At 35.9% G+C, this 15203-nt stretch overlaps 3 pseudogenes; 1 reads left to right on the forward strand and 2 right to left on the reverse strand.

Moving 5' to 3' along the window:
• Nucleotides 1-8871: 8871 nt before the first annotated feature.
• Nucleotides 8872-10051, reverse strand: LOC119569872 (annotated as a pseudogene).
• Nucleotides 10052-10077: 26 nt separating this feature from the next.
• On the forward strand, nucleotides 10078-10458 carry LOC119569869 (annotated as a pseudogene).
• A 2312-nt stretch (nucleotides 10459-12770) lies between these two features.
• On the reverse strand, nucleotides 12771-13204 carry LOC119569871 (annotated as a pseudogene).
• Nucleotides 13205-15203: the final 1999 nt, after the last annotated feature.

The following is a 15203-nucleotide window of genomic DNA, read 5'->3' on the forward strand; positions in this document are numbered from 1 at the left end:
TATCATTATCATTATCCATAAACCAATCGCACGTTTGGCAAGAATACATTCCAGCCCACTGAACACAGGTTTATTTATTTGTATGTACACATAGATGGCTCTACAAGTGCTTAGTCATCAAGGAGTCACTTATTAGTCCTACCTTTCTCACGTTACCCTTCCTTGGACTTTTGGAAAGGATCTTTTGCCATTATTTCATTTGTCTAACGTTTTTTTTTTTTTTTTAGCAAGATTTTAATAATACTTTAATAATCATAACATCAATAGACAATAATACAGTATGTATCAATTGTATTTAAAAGGAAAAAAAAAACGCATTTTCCCGCCAATTCAAGGAATGGCCGCAAATCAAGATCGGTCAGTAGGGGCCTACTGATAGACTCCTGGAGTGCTGAGCACATGATGGATCATCTGTATGTAACAAAATTCACAAAAACCTACAGGGACAGAACAATTTAAATCGGGGGTGAGTGGGTTAAAGATTTATCATTATTATTTTATTATATTATTAGCTATCTATTATTATTAATTATTATTTCTATTATTATTATTATTATATTATTATTATTATTTTATTAGTATTTATTATTGTGGTGTTGTTGCTGTTTTATTTTATCATCATGTCATCATCATCATCATCACATAATCATCCATCATCATCATCATCACCATCATCGATTCATCATCATCTCATCATACCCTCATCATCATCTCATCATTATCATTTTATTATTATCATTATTATTATTATTATTATTATCTATTTATTATTATTAATTATTATATTATCATTATTATTATTGGTATTATTATTCATTATTATTATTATATTCATTATTATTATTATGATATTATTATCATTATTATTATATTATTATATCATCATCATCATCATCATCATCATTATCACTGTTACAATCATCATCATCATCATCATCAACATTTCATCATTATATTATTCCTTATTCTTCTTTTGTTATCATTATATTTTTATTAATTTTATTATTATTATTATTATTTTCAATAGTAGTGTAGTAGGAGTAGTAGTATCGTTTTTAATTGGTTCGGCGCAATAGGACAAAAATTTGCATGGCGTGATCAGTGCTATTGTGAAAATGGACGGCCGTAGACATCGTTATCTACCAGGAACTGTTTCGGCTCCCTACTATTCTCTCTCATCGCAAGAGGACAAAAACATTTGCGTGTGTATCATGGTGGCCCGTTGTAGGATGGCTATCTCCATGAAGCCGGTTGTTACCGTGCATCTCTTCGTTTCCCAGATTATCTCGCTCTTTTTTATGAGTTTTCGTAAATTTTGATGTACAGATTAATAATACTGATTATACAGTAGTATTCCTTGTATACTTCTTTTCGAATATTTCTCGTTTCATCTGATTTCTCTTATGAATGATCACACACATTTTCTTTGAAGATGATTAACAACAAGCATGTAGATCTATGTGTAATTATTGTTTTGTATAATAATTAGTTGTAATATTCTGTCCTATATCTCCCTGTTGGCACCCCCGACTCCACTCTGTTCTCTTCCTCGTTCTCCTCGCCTTTCTCTCGCTCTCTCTCTCTCTCTCTTAATCTCTCACTTCTCCTCTGTCCTCTCTCTCTCTCCTCTCTCTCTCGCTGCATTTCCTTTTTTTATTTTTTTAATTTATTTATATTTGTTTAATCCGTTGAGGGGGGTTAGGAGTAAGGCGTGAAATTTCACAATATAACTCGTTGTGATAACGGATGGAACGGGAATCAGACGCCGGTTTTGGTGCCAACTAATAACATTTGAGGTCATATTAGTGTCACCGTTGTTGATCGCCAGCCAGCGTTGGCGCCATGGAGTCTTTTTTTTTTTTGTTTTTTTTCTTTTTTTATTATTTTCGTGTGTGTGTGTGCTGCGTTGTGTGTGTGTGGTGTGTGGTGTGTTGTGTTGTGGGGGTTTTGTGTGGCGCAATGTGTTTAGGTGGTGTTCTTCGTCCGTGTGTCTGTATATAGACATTATAATATAAGTAATATCAATGGTACAATCATTTTATTTTACCATCTTATGAAATTTTAGAATCATTATGGGTAAATCAAGTCATTATACTAATGCTTATATTCATGTTTATTATTAATATTAAGATTTTATTGTTATTCTTATTGCTATTATAATGTTATTATTATTATTAATATTGTTTTAATAGTAGTAGTATACTGATTCGTATTTTATTACCAATCTTATATTATTATTATTGTTATTGTATTGCTATGTATGCTGGTGCTCTTGCTATTGTTTGCTGTTGCTGTTGCTGTTGCTGTTGCTGTTGATGTTGATATTGCTATTGTTATTGTTATTGTTGTGTATTGTTATTGTTATGTTACTGTTAACTCTTATTGTACGGTTACTCTATTGATGGCTATTCGTAGTAGGTAGTAGTAGCAGTAGTATATTCCCTCCATGCAAGAAGGACAAAGATTTGCATGCGGTATCACGTGGCGTTTGTGAATGCGCCGTAGCCAATCCGTTATCTCCCCTTAAACCGTTCTGTGATCTATGTATCTCTCTCCTCGCACAGGATTTGCGTGCTTATCATGTTGACCGTGTAGCCAGGCTGATAGTGACTGCACTATCTCTTCTCGCTCTTTTTGAGTTTGAAATTTATTTTAAATTTACTAATAGTATTAATAATACTTATTTATTATAATTAAATAATAATATGAATAATTAAATTATTAACAATAGGTAGTAATATTAATAATATTTTACTAAGATATTGATTATAAGATACGATATTATCTTTAATTATATTATTATTATTATATTTATAGTAGTAGTAGTAGTAGTAGTATAGTCTAGTATTAGTAGTAGTATTAGTAGTATTAGTATTATATTTTAATATTATTATCATTTTATTTTTATTATCAACATCATCATCATATATTCATTATTATCATTATTATTATTATTATTAGTATTATCATGATGATTATATTATTATAATATTATGTTATTATTTTTTTGATGATATTAATTAGATTATAGTATACAATTAATAGTATTATTAATTCTATTAATAAGATATAAATAATAGATTATTAACAATATAATAATAATTATTATATTATACTATTAATATGATAATAATATACGATTATTATTATGATTATTATTATTATTATGATATTATGATATTAGTATCATTATTACTATTATTATTATTATTTATTAATATTATTTTATTATTATTATCATTTTTATTTTTATTATTTTTTTTTCTTTTTTATGATTTTATTACTATTATAGTAATACTATTAATAATATTATTATCTATATTTTAATAATAATAAAATATTAATAATTATTAACAATAAATAATAAGTATTATTTTATTACTATAATATTGATAAATAATAATACGATATTATTATGATTATTATTATTATGATATTATGATCATTATTATTATTAGTTTATATTATTATTATTATTATTATATTATTATTATTATTATGATTATTTTATTATCATATTATTATTATTATTATATTATTATTATTATTTTTATATTATATTGATTATTATTATTATGATTAATGTTACGATTATTTTTATTATATTGTTGTTGTGTGTTATTCATTATTATTATTATATCATTATTAGTGATTATTTATTAGGAAGTATTATTTTATTATTATTATTAGCATTATTATTATTATTATTATTATTCTTGTTATTATTTATTATTTTTTCTTTTTTATATATTATAGTTAGAGTGAATTCTGATAATAATATTCTTATTATATTTAATAAAGAATATAAATAATAATATTATTAACAAATAATAATAAGTTATATGTTAGTACTATTCAATAATTGATAATAATAATGCGATTATATTATGGATTATTATTTTTTATGATTATTCTCATTATTATTATTAGTAGTAGTAGTAGTAGTTGTAGTAGTAGTAGTAGTAGTAGTAGTAGTAGTAGTAGTAGTAGTAGTATTACCATTTTTATTATTATTTTATAATTTATTATTATTATTATTATTATTATTATTATCATTATTATTATTATTATATTATTATTATTATACTATTATTATTAATTATTTATATTGTATTAATTATTATTATTATTATTATTATTATTATATTATATATGTTGTTGTGTTGTTGTTGTTATTATAAATACTATAAATTATGATTATTATTAATTTTCTTCTCGGTCTTATGTTATTTTTTCTCTTACTCTTATTCTATTCTTATTGCCACAGCGACGAAAAAGGACGAAGATTGGCATGCGTTATCATGTGGGCCGTGGTGAATGCCGGCCGTAGCCATCGTTATCTCCCCCTTACCGTTCCTGTGTTCTCTGTTATCTCTCTTCTCGCACCGGATTTTCTGTGCGTTATCAGGTGACCGTTGTAAGGCAGGCTCGATAGTGACTGCCTATCCTCTTCTCGCTCTTTTAGGAGTTTGGAAATTTATTTTTATTACTAATACTATTATTAATATTATTATTATAATTAATAATAATATTATTATTAAAATAATTATATAAATAGTTAATATTATGTAAACAATGGTGTTAATAGTAATAAATTATGACTAAATATTGATAATATTATTTTTATTATTTTATTATTTATATTAGATTAATTATTATTATAATATCATTATTATTATTATTATTATTATATTATTATTATTATTTCTTATTTATTATGATGGTATTATTATCATCAGCATAATTATTATCATAGTTGTGTTTGTTGTGTTGCTTATTGTATTGTTATTGTTATTAGTAAAAAATGAGTATTAGTTAGTAGTATTAGTAGTATTCCGTTATAAGGCGACTGTTAATAGGCCAGATATCTCATTTGAATCGTTACTCGCGATATCCTTTTGTTTCACAATATCTCGCTCTTTTGTGGTTTTTCGTCAATTTTTAATTTACGGTAATAAGGTGATTTATATCAATATTATTCATATCTGTTTCTATTCGATTATTTCTCGTCCATCTGGTTTATTTGTCTCATCTCTAATGAATGGTTTCATATTTATTGACAATTTATTACAACAATCATGTTTGATCATTTTGGTAATTACGTTAGTATAAGAATTAGTAATACGTATTTCAAGAAAAGCATTTGTTTGAAAATATTTGTTCTTCGCACCAAGTTGTTTTCTGACAACAGCCAATGCGAGCCGTTAACGGTAAGTTCCGTGTTGCCTCCGCAGCCAATGGCATCGAGTTTTCTTCGGGCAGGCCAATGAGCGTCAAGTTCCGCGCGCTGTTTGCAGACAATCAGTGGCGCCTTTCGGAACTGTCTCGGAAACGGTGCCCCTCCCATCCATCAATCCATCGTCCTCGTTCCCCATGCCGCCAGTCCTGCTTATCATCACGTTGGAGCGTGGCGCGAGTGGTCTCTCTGTGTTGCTTGTCGTTTAAAAAATATATTTAGTGGGACACATCCGGAACGGGAGAAAATAATACATGAACGCAGTTTCCATGGAGGATGGAATCTTTGCTTCAAGTTAAGATAAGTACCAAGTGCATTTTCTATACAATTTATATAGCATATAATGGATTCATTTCTATATTCAGTACGTCGCCTCCTTCTTTTCATATTGAAAGCTAAGCATTTCCAGCATGGCTGTCACTACCTTTTCTTTTCGTTCGCTTCAAAATATCTATATAGGTTTCCCCTCTTTTCTACTTTTCATCCTCGCACGTGACTCAGTTTCTTATTAATTATCACTCTGTCTTGATCACTTTGTCTGGTCTGTGTCGGTCGTTCCTCTCTCTACTCTCGCTCTCTCTCTCTCTCTCTCTCTCTCTTTCTCTCTCTCTCTCTCCTCTCTCTCTCTCTCTCTGTGTGTATATTTGTTCTGTCTCTCTCTCATCAGTCTGTGTCGTTGTCTCGGCCCTCTTCGCTCTCTCTCTCTCTCTCTCTCTCTCTCTCTATCTCTCTCCTCCCTCTCTCTCTCTCTCTCTCTCTCTCTCTTCTATGTCTGTGTCTGTCTCGTGTTCTCTCTCTCTCTATGTCTGTGTCTTACGTCCGCCTTCTCTCATATGTCTGGGTCTGTGTCTTTGTCTTGTTCTCTCTCTTTCTATGGTCTGTGTCTTCGTCTCGCCTCTCTCTCTATGTCTGTCTGTGTCTTGTCTCGTTTCTCTTTCTCTCTTTTTACTGGCTGTGTCTTTGTCTCGTCTCTCTCTCTTCTCTCTCTTCTCTCTCTCTCTCTCTCTCTCTCTCTCTCTCCTCTCTCATCTCTCGCTCTCTCTCGTTCGGTGTGCTTTGTCTGTCTGTGTGCGTCTCTCTCTTCTCTCTGTCTCTGTCTCTTATCATTTATCGAATAATGAAAGCAAAAACGTGTCGTGCGTGTCATTGGCTCTGTATCCACCGTTCGGTATGCCCCATTCCCACCCTGATGTCAACCGCGCCAAATCATTCGACCAGAGTCCTCTGCATTGATGGATCAGTAAGAATAAACAAGCCGCCGTTTAATAAGTAGTGACTATGTAGTATGAATATATTTGTTTGATGTGGTCACAGTAGGTATGTGAGACAAGGAGTGGTGTTTGTTTTAGGGTGGTCCTTGTCCATCTCACTCCTTCCTCGTCCTCTCCTCTCCTCTCCTCCTCCTTCCTCTTCCTCTCCATCTCTTCTCCCCTCTTCTTCCTTCCCTCTTCTTCTTACCCTCCCTTCTCTTCCTCTTTCTATCCTCTTCCATCTTCCTCTTCATCCTCTCTGTTCCTTTCCTCTCCTCCTTGAGCATAATATTATGCTTTTGATTTTTAATTTATTTATTGTTATTTGTAGGGATATTTTATTGATAACTATTAAAGTTGTAAAACTATATATTTCATTGACCTAAATACCGTTAATGAACTTAAGCGTGACGCGGCAGATAAATTTAAAATAATCTCAATAATCAATCCTTCTCCCGTCCTCTTCCCTCATCTTTCCTCGCTCTTTTCCTTCTCCCTTATCTTCCCTCCTCCTCCTCCCCACCCTCTTCTCTTCTTTCTCTCCTCTTCCTCCTTCCTCCATCTCCCTCCAGCCTCTTCTCTGCCCTTCTTCCTCTTCCTACCTCCATCCCTTCCCTTCCCTCCTCTTCCCTCCTCCTTCCCCTTTCTCATTCCTTTCTCTCCTCTTCCCTTCCCTCTCTTTCCCTCTCATCCCTCCTCTTCTCTTCCCTTCTCTCCTCTTCCCCCTCTCCCATTCCCTTTCCCTTCCCTTTCTCTCCTCTACTCCTCTCCTCTTCCCTCCTCTCCTATTCCCTCCTCTTCCTTCCCTCCTCTTCCCTTCTCTCCTCTTTCCCTTCTCTCCCTTCCCTTCTCTCCCCTTATCTTCCCTTCTCTCCTCTTCCCTTCCCTTCTCTCCTCTTCCCTTCCCTCCTCTCCCATTCCCTTCCCTCTCTCTCTTCCTTATCTCTCTTCTCTTCTCTTCCTTCCCTTCGTTTCCCTTGTTTCCCTTCCCATCCTCCTCTTCCCTTCGTTTCCCTTCGTTCCCTTCCATCCTCTTCTCTTCTCTTCTCTTTATCTCTCTTTCTCTTCTCTTCACTTCTCTCTCTTCTCGCATCGTCTCTTTCTCTATCTTCTCTTCTACCCAGCTTCTATCCTCTCTATTCTATCTTCTTCTACCTCTCCTTTCCTCGCCACTTCTATCTTCATTCTATCATATCCTCTCATCTTCTCTCCTATTTTCTTCTTTCCTCTCATCTTCTATCCTATTTTCTTCTATCCTCTCATCCTCTCTCCCATGTTCTTCTACTCTCTCTCTTCTGTCTTCTATCCACATATTATCCTCTCATCTTCTTATCTTATATCCACATATAATCCTCTCATCTCTATCTTCATCCACATATATCCTATCATCTTCTATCTTCTATCCAAATATATCCTCTAATATTATATACTATCATCTTCTATCTTTTTCTATACTATTCTATTTTCTTCTATCCTATCCTCTTCTATTTTTTCTATCCTCTCATTTTATCTCTATCACATCTATCTCTTAATCTTCTATCCTATCCTATTCTATCTTTTTATATCCTCTTCTATCCTCTATCTTCTATCTTTTCTATCCTTTTCTATCCTCGCATCCTTCTATCTTCTATCCACATTAATATCCTCTTATCTTCCATACTATCCTCTTCTATCTTTTTCTATCCTCTTCTATCATCTCATCTTCTATCCTACCCTCTTCTATCTTTTTCTATCCCTTCTATTTTTTTCTATCTTTTTCTATCCTCTTCTATCCTCTCTTCTTCTAAATTTATCCACATCCATCTCTCATCTTCTATATATATATATATATATATATATACATACATACATCATATGTGTGTGTATATAGGTAGTCATATACAGATAAATATAGTGTATACATTTGTCATATATATGTGTATAATACACAATACCATATGTTATATGTAATGTATGTGTGTGTTACATAGAGATCTTGACACAAGTTACATGTAGATGTATGAGGTGCAGTCAAGGTAAGACATGTGTGCAACAAATTGCCTTACAGTGGCCTTTACATAACCCAAAATGTAATGTTATATGGGGTCTCTGTGATTGTATGTATATATGTATGATGTATGTATGTTTGATGTGTGAAATCAATTGAATGTGTTCGTCTCTACTTAATGTAATCCATTGCTCTTAAAACATGATGCGTTGTGTCTGTAATAGTATACTGATAGATTTACATTTATTGCTACTAATAATCAAGTCATAAAATACCAAAATGTATGGGTGTGTGTTTGAGTATGCATTATTTATTATAATAGATTTGCAATTTTCTCCTTAGGAAGATGCTGTGCTCCTAAAGGAGACGATGTTGAGATGGGACAACCAGAAAAATGTTTATTCTTCCTCGGTCTTCTTGGGGAGGAGGAAGCACATCATGGTATGTTAGGCAGAACACCACCCTGGGCAATGGTGTGACGCCAGACAGCAGCTGTTGAGCTATTTCATCCGTTAAGGTGGCAAGCTGCAAAGTGAACGGGGGATGATACGTGGTCTTCTTGTTGTCACGAGCGGCGTTAACTGCCAATTCAGGGAACTCAGCGGCCAGGATTCCATGGACGGCAGCCAGGTACACGGGGGCACAGCTCCCACACGCTCGGCGTAGTTGCCTTACGCAGAAGGCGGTGAATTCTGCCAACAGGGAACTGAAGGCCGGCCCTGCTGGAGCGGGACTTTGACTTCGGCCCTTTACCTTACCACCTTACCACGACAGACATGATGTTTGCTTGTTAGGTACTTTATAAAACCTCCTATCGCGAACGAAACCGAACCGAAACAAACCGAAGGTAAGAGGTGAAGAAATCCAAGGGGGGGTGGGGGGGGAAGAAGGTAAAGTGGTGAAATTGTAAGGAAGTTGAGGTTATAAAAAGAGGGGGGCGAAACCTGCGTGGTTTGCTCGATATCTCTGGTTCATGTATGGAGCATCGAGGGGGGGGGAAGTATTGTTTGGCTTTTTATATTTTGTATTTTGCTGCTGTGCTGGCAAATATTCGTAATGAGTTAATATACTAAAGTAAAACACTTCTCTTTCTTTTTTATAATAAAATATATATAATCATATATATATTTATTTGTTTAAAATATCTTAGTTAATTTACGTTATGTTTGTTATGTTTTTTAATATGTCATAGTAACAGGTTAGTGGAAACAAAGAAAAAGGGTTTAAGTTAATTTTTTTTTTTTTTTCTTTTTTCGAAAAACAATTAGCAATTAGTGATTAGGGTAGAATCGGGTTAAATAAAGTTAATTGGCTACATGACATTTTTTTTTTTTTTTTTTTTTTTTTTTCTCTCTCTGGTTTTTTTTTTTTTTTTTTCTTTTAACAAGAAAGTCTAATACAAAAAACCTTATCGCTGTTTGTCGAGCTTAGCTTTATAGGCGGCCCCGGTTGACGAGTCAGATTGCGACGCGGCATTGTGGAACGGACCTCAGATGAGCCAGTAGTCTGAGTCCTGTAGCGCGGAGGCTGGCAATGCGGTCGAACATAAAAGGAAAAAGTGATGTGGGGAGCTTCCATTCTTCGTGCGTAAGTACGATTGACATCATGCCACCAAAACTTCCGGAAAGGCTGCCAAGAAGGCCGGTAAGGCCCAAAAAGTCTATCACAGGGCTGAATAAGAAGAGAAGCGCAGGAGGAAGTGAGAGCTACGGCATCTACATCTACAAGGTGCTCAAGCAGGTCCACACTGACACTGGTATCTCCTCCAAGGCCAGTCTATCATGAACGCGTTTCGTTGAATGAACTTTTTGAACGCATTGCAGCTGAGGCTTCCCGCCTTGCACACTGACACAGGTTCCACCATCACCAGCCGGGAGCATTTCAGACCGCTGTCAGGTTGTTGCTGCCGTGAGAACTGGCTAAGCACGCCGTTGTTAGTGAGGAACTAGGCCGTCACCAAGTACACTTCTTCCAGTAAACTCTAGGTTGCATGATTTACTGCCTCCTAGAACAACATCGGCTCCTTTAGAGCCACAGATCGTGATAAAGCAGATATACAATGGGACGTTAGTAACCCAATTGCCATCACTACTTTCCTGCTAGATACTTAAGTCTACTAGGTTAGAGGTATAGTACTACTACTCACTACTACTATACTACTACTATATGCTATACTGCTGGGGGGGGCCCACCACTACCATTCTGTTCTAGAAAGTTCATGTATTATTGCCACATGGTGATAAGTATTCATATCCTATTACTACCACTACCATACTGTCCTATAAGTTATTTATTAATTACCAACTTTGTGATAATTATAGTACTACTACTACCATTTTGTCCTAGAGATGTTTATTTATTATTCAACATTGTGATAATCATACTACTAGTACCAGTACCATTCTACCTTTCCTATAAGGTCATTTGTATTCTTACCAACATGTGATAGATGTCATAGTGTCTCACAATAAGAAAATGACACTATCCATATCAATGGTAATTAGAAAGAAAAACACATTCCCGCATACTCAAGGAATGTGCAATCAGGATAGTAGTTCAACTAGGCCTACTACTACTACTACTACAAACACTCCTCCTACTTCTGGATATTATTTATTTATTAGTAGATTAGACCTTGGATATGGCATTGTTTATTTGTTACTCAAGTGAGTATAAGATAAAAATGTTTAGTGTTCGTGTGGTCTGATTGGGCAATATATATATATATTATATATATAATATATATATATATAGAGTATATATATATATATATATATATTGTGTTGTGTGTATAGTATATATATGTTTAGTATATGTATAATGATTATAGGAATGATGAGAGGGTAGTGTGTGTGGGTATGTATATATATATACAGTTTTATATATATAACTATTATATACAATATAATATACATATAATTGAGAGAGAGAGTGTGTGTGTATATATATATACAGTATACACCACACACACACACACAATATATAATAATCTATATACCAATGAGAGGAGAGTAGTGTGTATAATACAGTATTGCAAACAATATATAGATATATATCATATATAGATATAATATATAATATACATAGATATACATATATACGCAATTAACATCCGTTATAATTTTTCTTTTAGAGAGAGAGAGAGGTTGTGTGTGTGCGTATGTGTATGTATATACATATATATACATATTTATTACCAATAAATATATATATATATGTGTGTGTGTGTGGTGTGTGTGTGTGTGTGTGTGTGTGTGTGTGTGTCGGTACTATATATACATAATTACACAAATAGGAGTATATTATACAATGACGAGAGAGGAGTGTGTATGTGTGTGTGTAGTATATATATACAATATATATGCATACATGTATATATGGTATATATATGTAACAATTATACTCTATATATATTATATATACATATATATATATTATATGAGAGACACAGAGGGAGTGTATGTGGTGTATATAGATATATACAGGATTTATATACAAATTATAATACATATATATATATATAATATATATATTATATATATATATAATATATATATATATACCAGATGTGGTGTGGGTTGGTGTATGTATAGTAGTATGTATAGATATATACGCAATATAATATATAATTATATATTAGTATAAATGGAGAGAGAGTGTGTATGTGTTGTGTATATATATATGTGTGTATATATTGTCTATATATGTTACATGTATATAGTATATATGTGTATATATATATACATAGATAGATAGATATGTATGTATGTATATTATATGAGAGAGAGGGAAGTGGTATGTGTGTGTATTATTATAATACAGTATTAAATACATATATAATAAGTGTGTATGTTATATATGGATATATATAGTATATTACATATAATGAGGGGCGTATATATATAGTATTTATATATCCATATAATATATATATATATATATATATATATTAACTACTCTACACACACAACACATATGATATATATACAAGAGAGACAGAGAGATAGTGTATGTGTGCTTATAGATATAGATATATATATATGTAATGTATTATATTAATTTATAGAAAGAGAGGCTGTGTATGTGTGTGCGTAGGCAGTGTGTACATTGTATGTAATATGTGCGATATAACATTATCTAGCGTTTGTTTACATATGCTTATCACTATTATTATTATTTGCCGTCTGTGTACATGTACACCATTTGATATGACTGTCTGTATTCAGTCTCTCCTGAAGAATAATTTTAGGACCTGGAAAAGGGCCGAGGATAATAGTTTTGTGTTGCAGGTATGAAATCAAAACCTTAGGCTGCGCTCTCAGCGGATACGGCGAGCAAGTTGGATGTCCTTCAGGCATGATTGTGACTCTTTGGCGTTGGATAGCGCACAGGTTGTGTCCTCAAAGAGGCGACCAGGTAAGCATCCCTGAAGCTTCTGCAGAGCAGGGACAGCAGAGGACTGGAAGCGGAGGTCAGTCTTGAAGTCCTGGGCAATCTCGCGAACGAGGGACGCTGAAGGGTCAGCTTGAGGATTGAGGAGGCTCAGTGCTCGTCTGTACCGGGGACGGATATCAACGGAGGGCAACGGTTTCCAGGGCCGTAACGATGGGGGCTTCTTGACACCTCCGGTAGCCGGGGCAGACTACGTGCCTGCCCTTGTGGGCCAAAACTGCTTGCGGGGGGCCTTGCCTCGGTTATAGACTTCCGTGCAGTCTGCTTGGTACGTGCCATTTGCGAGTTTGTATCAAATAGATATGAAACGCGCTCACGCCAAGACGTCAATTATAGGCAGAGCGAGCGGGAGATGGCGAGTCGCGTGTGGTCTGCGAGGAGTGTGGCTATATCCGCCTATTTATGCTGGGTAAATATTGCCGGAGATTACGGCACTTGTCGAGGTCGTTGTAACCGCGGCCTCCTGACGCCATGTTGGATTCCAAAGTTGATTATCTGAAAGCAATGGCATGGCCAAATCCATTGCAAGCCTTGGGGCCCGTGAGCCTTTGTAGATAACAAAGCACTTAGCAGAGGTTGGATTTGCAGAGCGTTCAGTTAAGATAAGCGCTCAAGTGAGTGGCCGCCTCGCCGCTACGCAGACGGGGGCCCGCGGTAGCCTTACTCGCTCTCGCCCACCAGGGCGTCCTATCAGCTATGCCCCCAACTTTTACCCCGCATGTTGGGTTAAGCCACGAACTCTTGTCTCTCTTACTAAATCATCCTTTCGATCCCCCCCCTTATCCTTCCCCTCTCCCATCTTCTTTCCCCTCACGAAACGGGTCTTTTCTCTTAACTTTAACTTACAGTAAAAAACGCAGCATTGGCTAATAAGACCTTACATCGCTTTATCGATTTAGATGTGCGGCCCCGCGCACGAAACTGCACTGTTTCAAAAAGCCATTATACACCCTCTTCTCACATACGCCCCACTCACACCTTTACACTTGCAGCACACACAACAGAAGAAAACTGCAAGTCATCAGAAATAAAGCTCTCCGCTGGATCTAACTAGAGGCTGGGACGAGTTTGTGTTACGTAATCCACACAGCATCACGAGAGAGCTTCTGTGCTCCCTTCTGACTAGGTGGCGCTGCGAGGGGTTGTAAACAACTCGACAAACTTCGGTCTTTGGCTGCCCGATTGATAGACAAGAACAATGTCTTTCTCCGGGGAAGGAGAAAGAAGCGGCATTGGCCGCGATTTCTTTTGCCGCTTAGATTGTGGCGAGAACAGGAGCCAGTTTTTTGAGCTCGGCAGCAACATCTTAACCACTGTGAACTTTCTTAGCTTCCTTCCTCGCCTTTTCACCCTCCCTACCTCCTTGTTTCGTTTTTGTTTTAATGTTTAAACTTTTAAGTAAGTTAATTCGTTAGCCTTTGGCGATTTCTTACTAATAAAGCTTGGCGGCGCCCGACACTCGCCCCCCGGCTCGGCCAATCGCGTCGAGGGCCGCCGATGTTGCCGGGCCTTCGCGAGAGCGGGTGTCGAGCGCCGATTTATCGCCTTAACACTTTTTTAGCTTTTATATTCTTTAGTTTGTGTTTGCGTTATGTTTTTTAATTTTTCTTTCGTTTTTTTTAGTTTCTCGCTTCTTAACCTTGTTCTCTTTGGTTTTTTAACTGTAGGGGGTTGTATTATACTACAAACCTATTTTAATTACCTTCAAATAAACAAATCCGCATAAACGAGAGCCATATCCCGTTTTAACTCCTTCCTCTCCCACTTCCTCTTCCGTGTGTCACAACAACCTCGCCCTCGCCTCATTCCTCATTATTCCGTATATAGCACCAGCGTCCCCTCATCCCAAATCCTTACCTCCATCCTCACTGGTTTCGAGTTTCCGAATACGACATCTGCCGCCTTGCACCCTGCCATGACCGTGGCTCTTTCGTGCGTAAGGAGGCCAACACGAGAGTGGGGGGGAGGAGATGTCATGGACAGTGTTGATAACCCAAACGTGGTGAGATCGGAGAGCACATCTACTAGAGTTCCTGCCGCGACAGGAGAAATCTCTGCTCGAGCGGGCAAGGGAGGGTAGCCTCTGATTAGCGATCTCACTCGTACTTCAACCTGTAGCCATCACGGTAGCCGAGGCCACCACCGTTGCCTTATGGCGGAGAAGTCCGTGCACGGTGGCGTCCGATGGCGCCGGACAGGCAACATTTACCGCTCCCAACCTGTCCCTCGTTAGCCGAGTGGATCCGCACGCCCGGGCGCGTGAGTGGCCTCGCCGACC

The sequence above is a fragment of the Penaeus monodon genome, unplaced genomic scaffold, assembly GCF_015228065.2.
Source record: "Penaeus monodon isolate SGIC_2016 unplaced genomic scaffold, NSTDA_Pmon_1 PmonScaffold_1937, whole genome shotgun sequence".
Taxonomy (NCBI): domain Eukaryota; kingdom Metazoa; phylum Arthropoda; class Malacostraca; order Decapoda; family Penaeidae; genus Penaeus; species Penaeus monodon.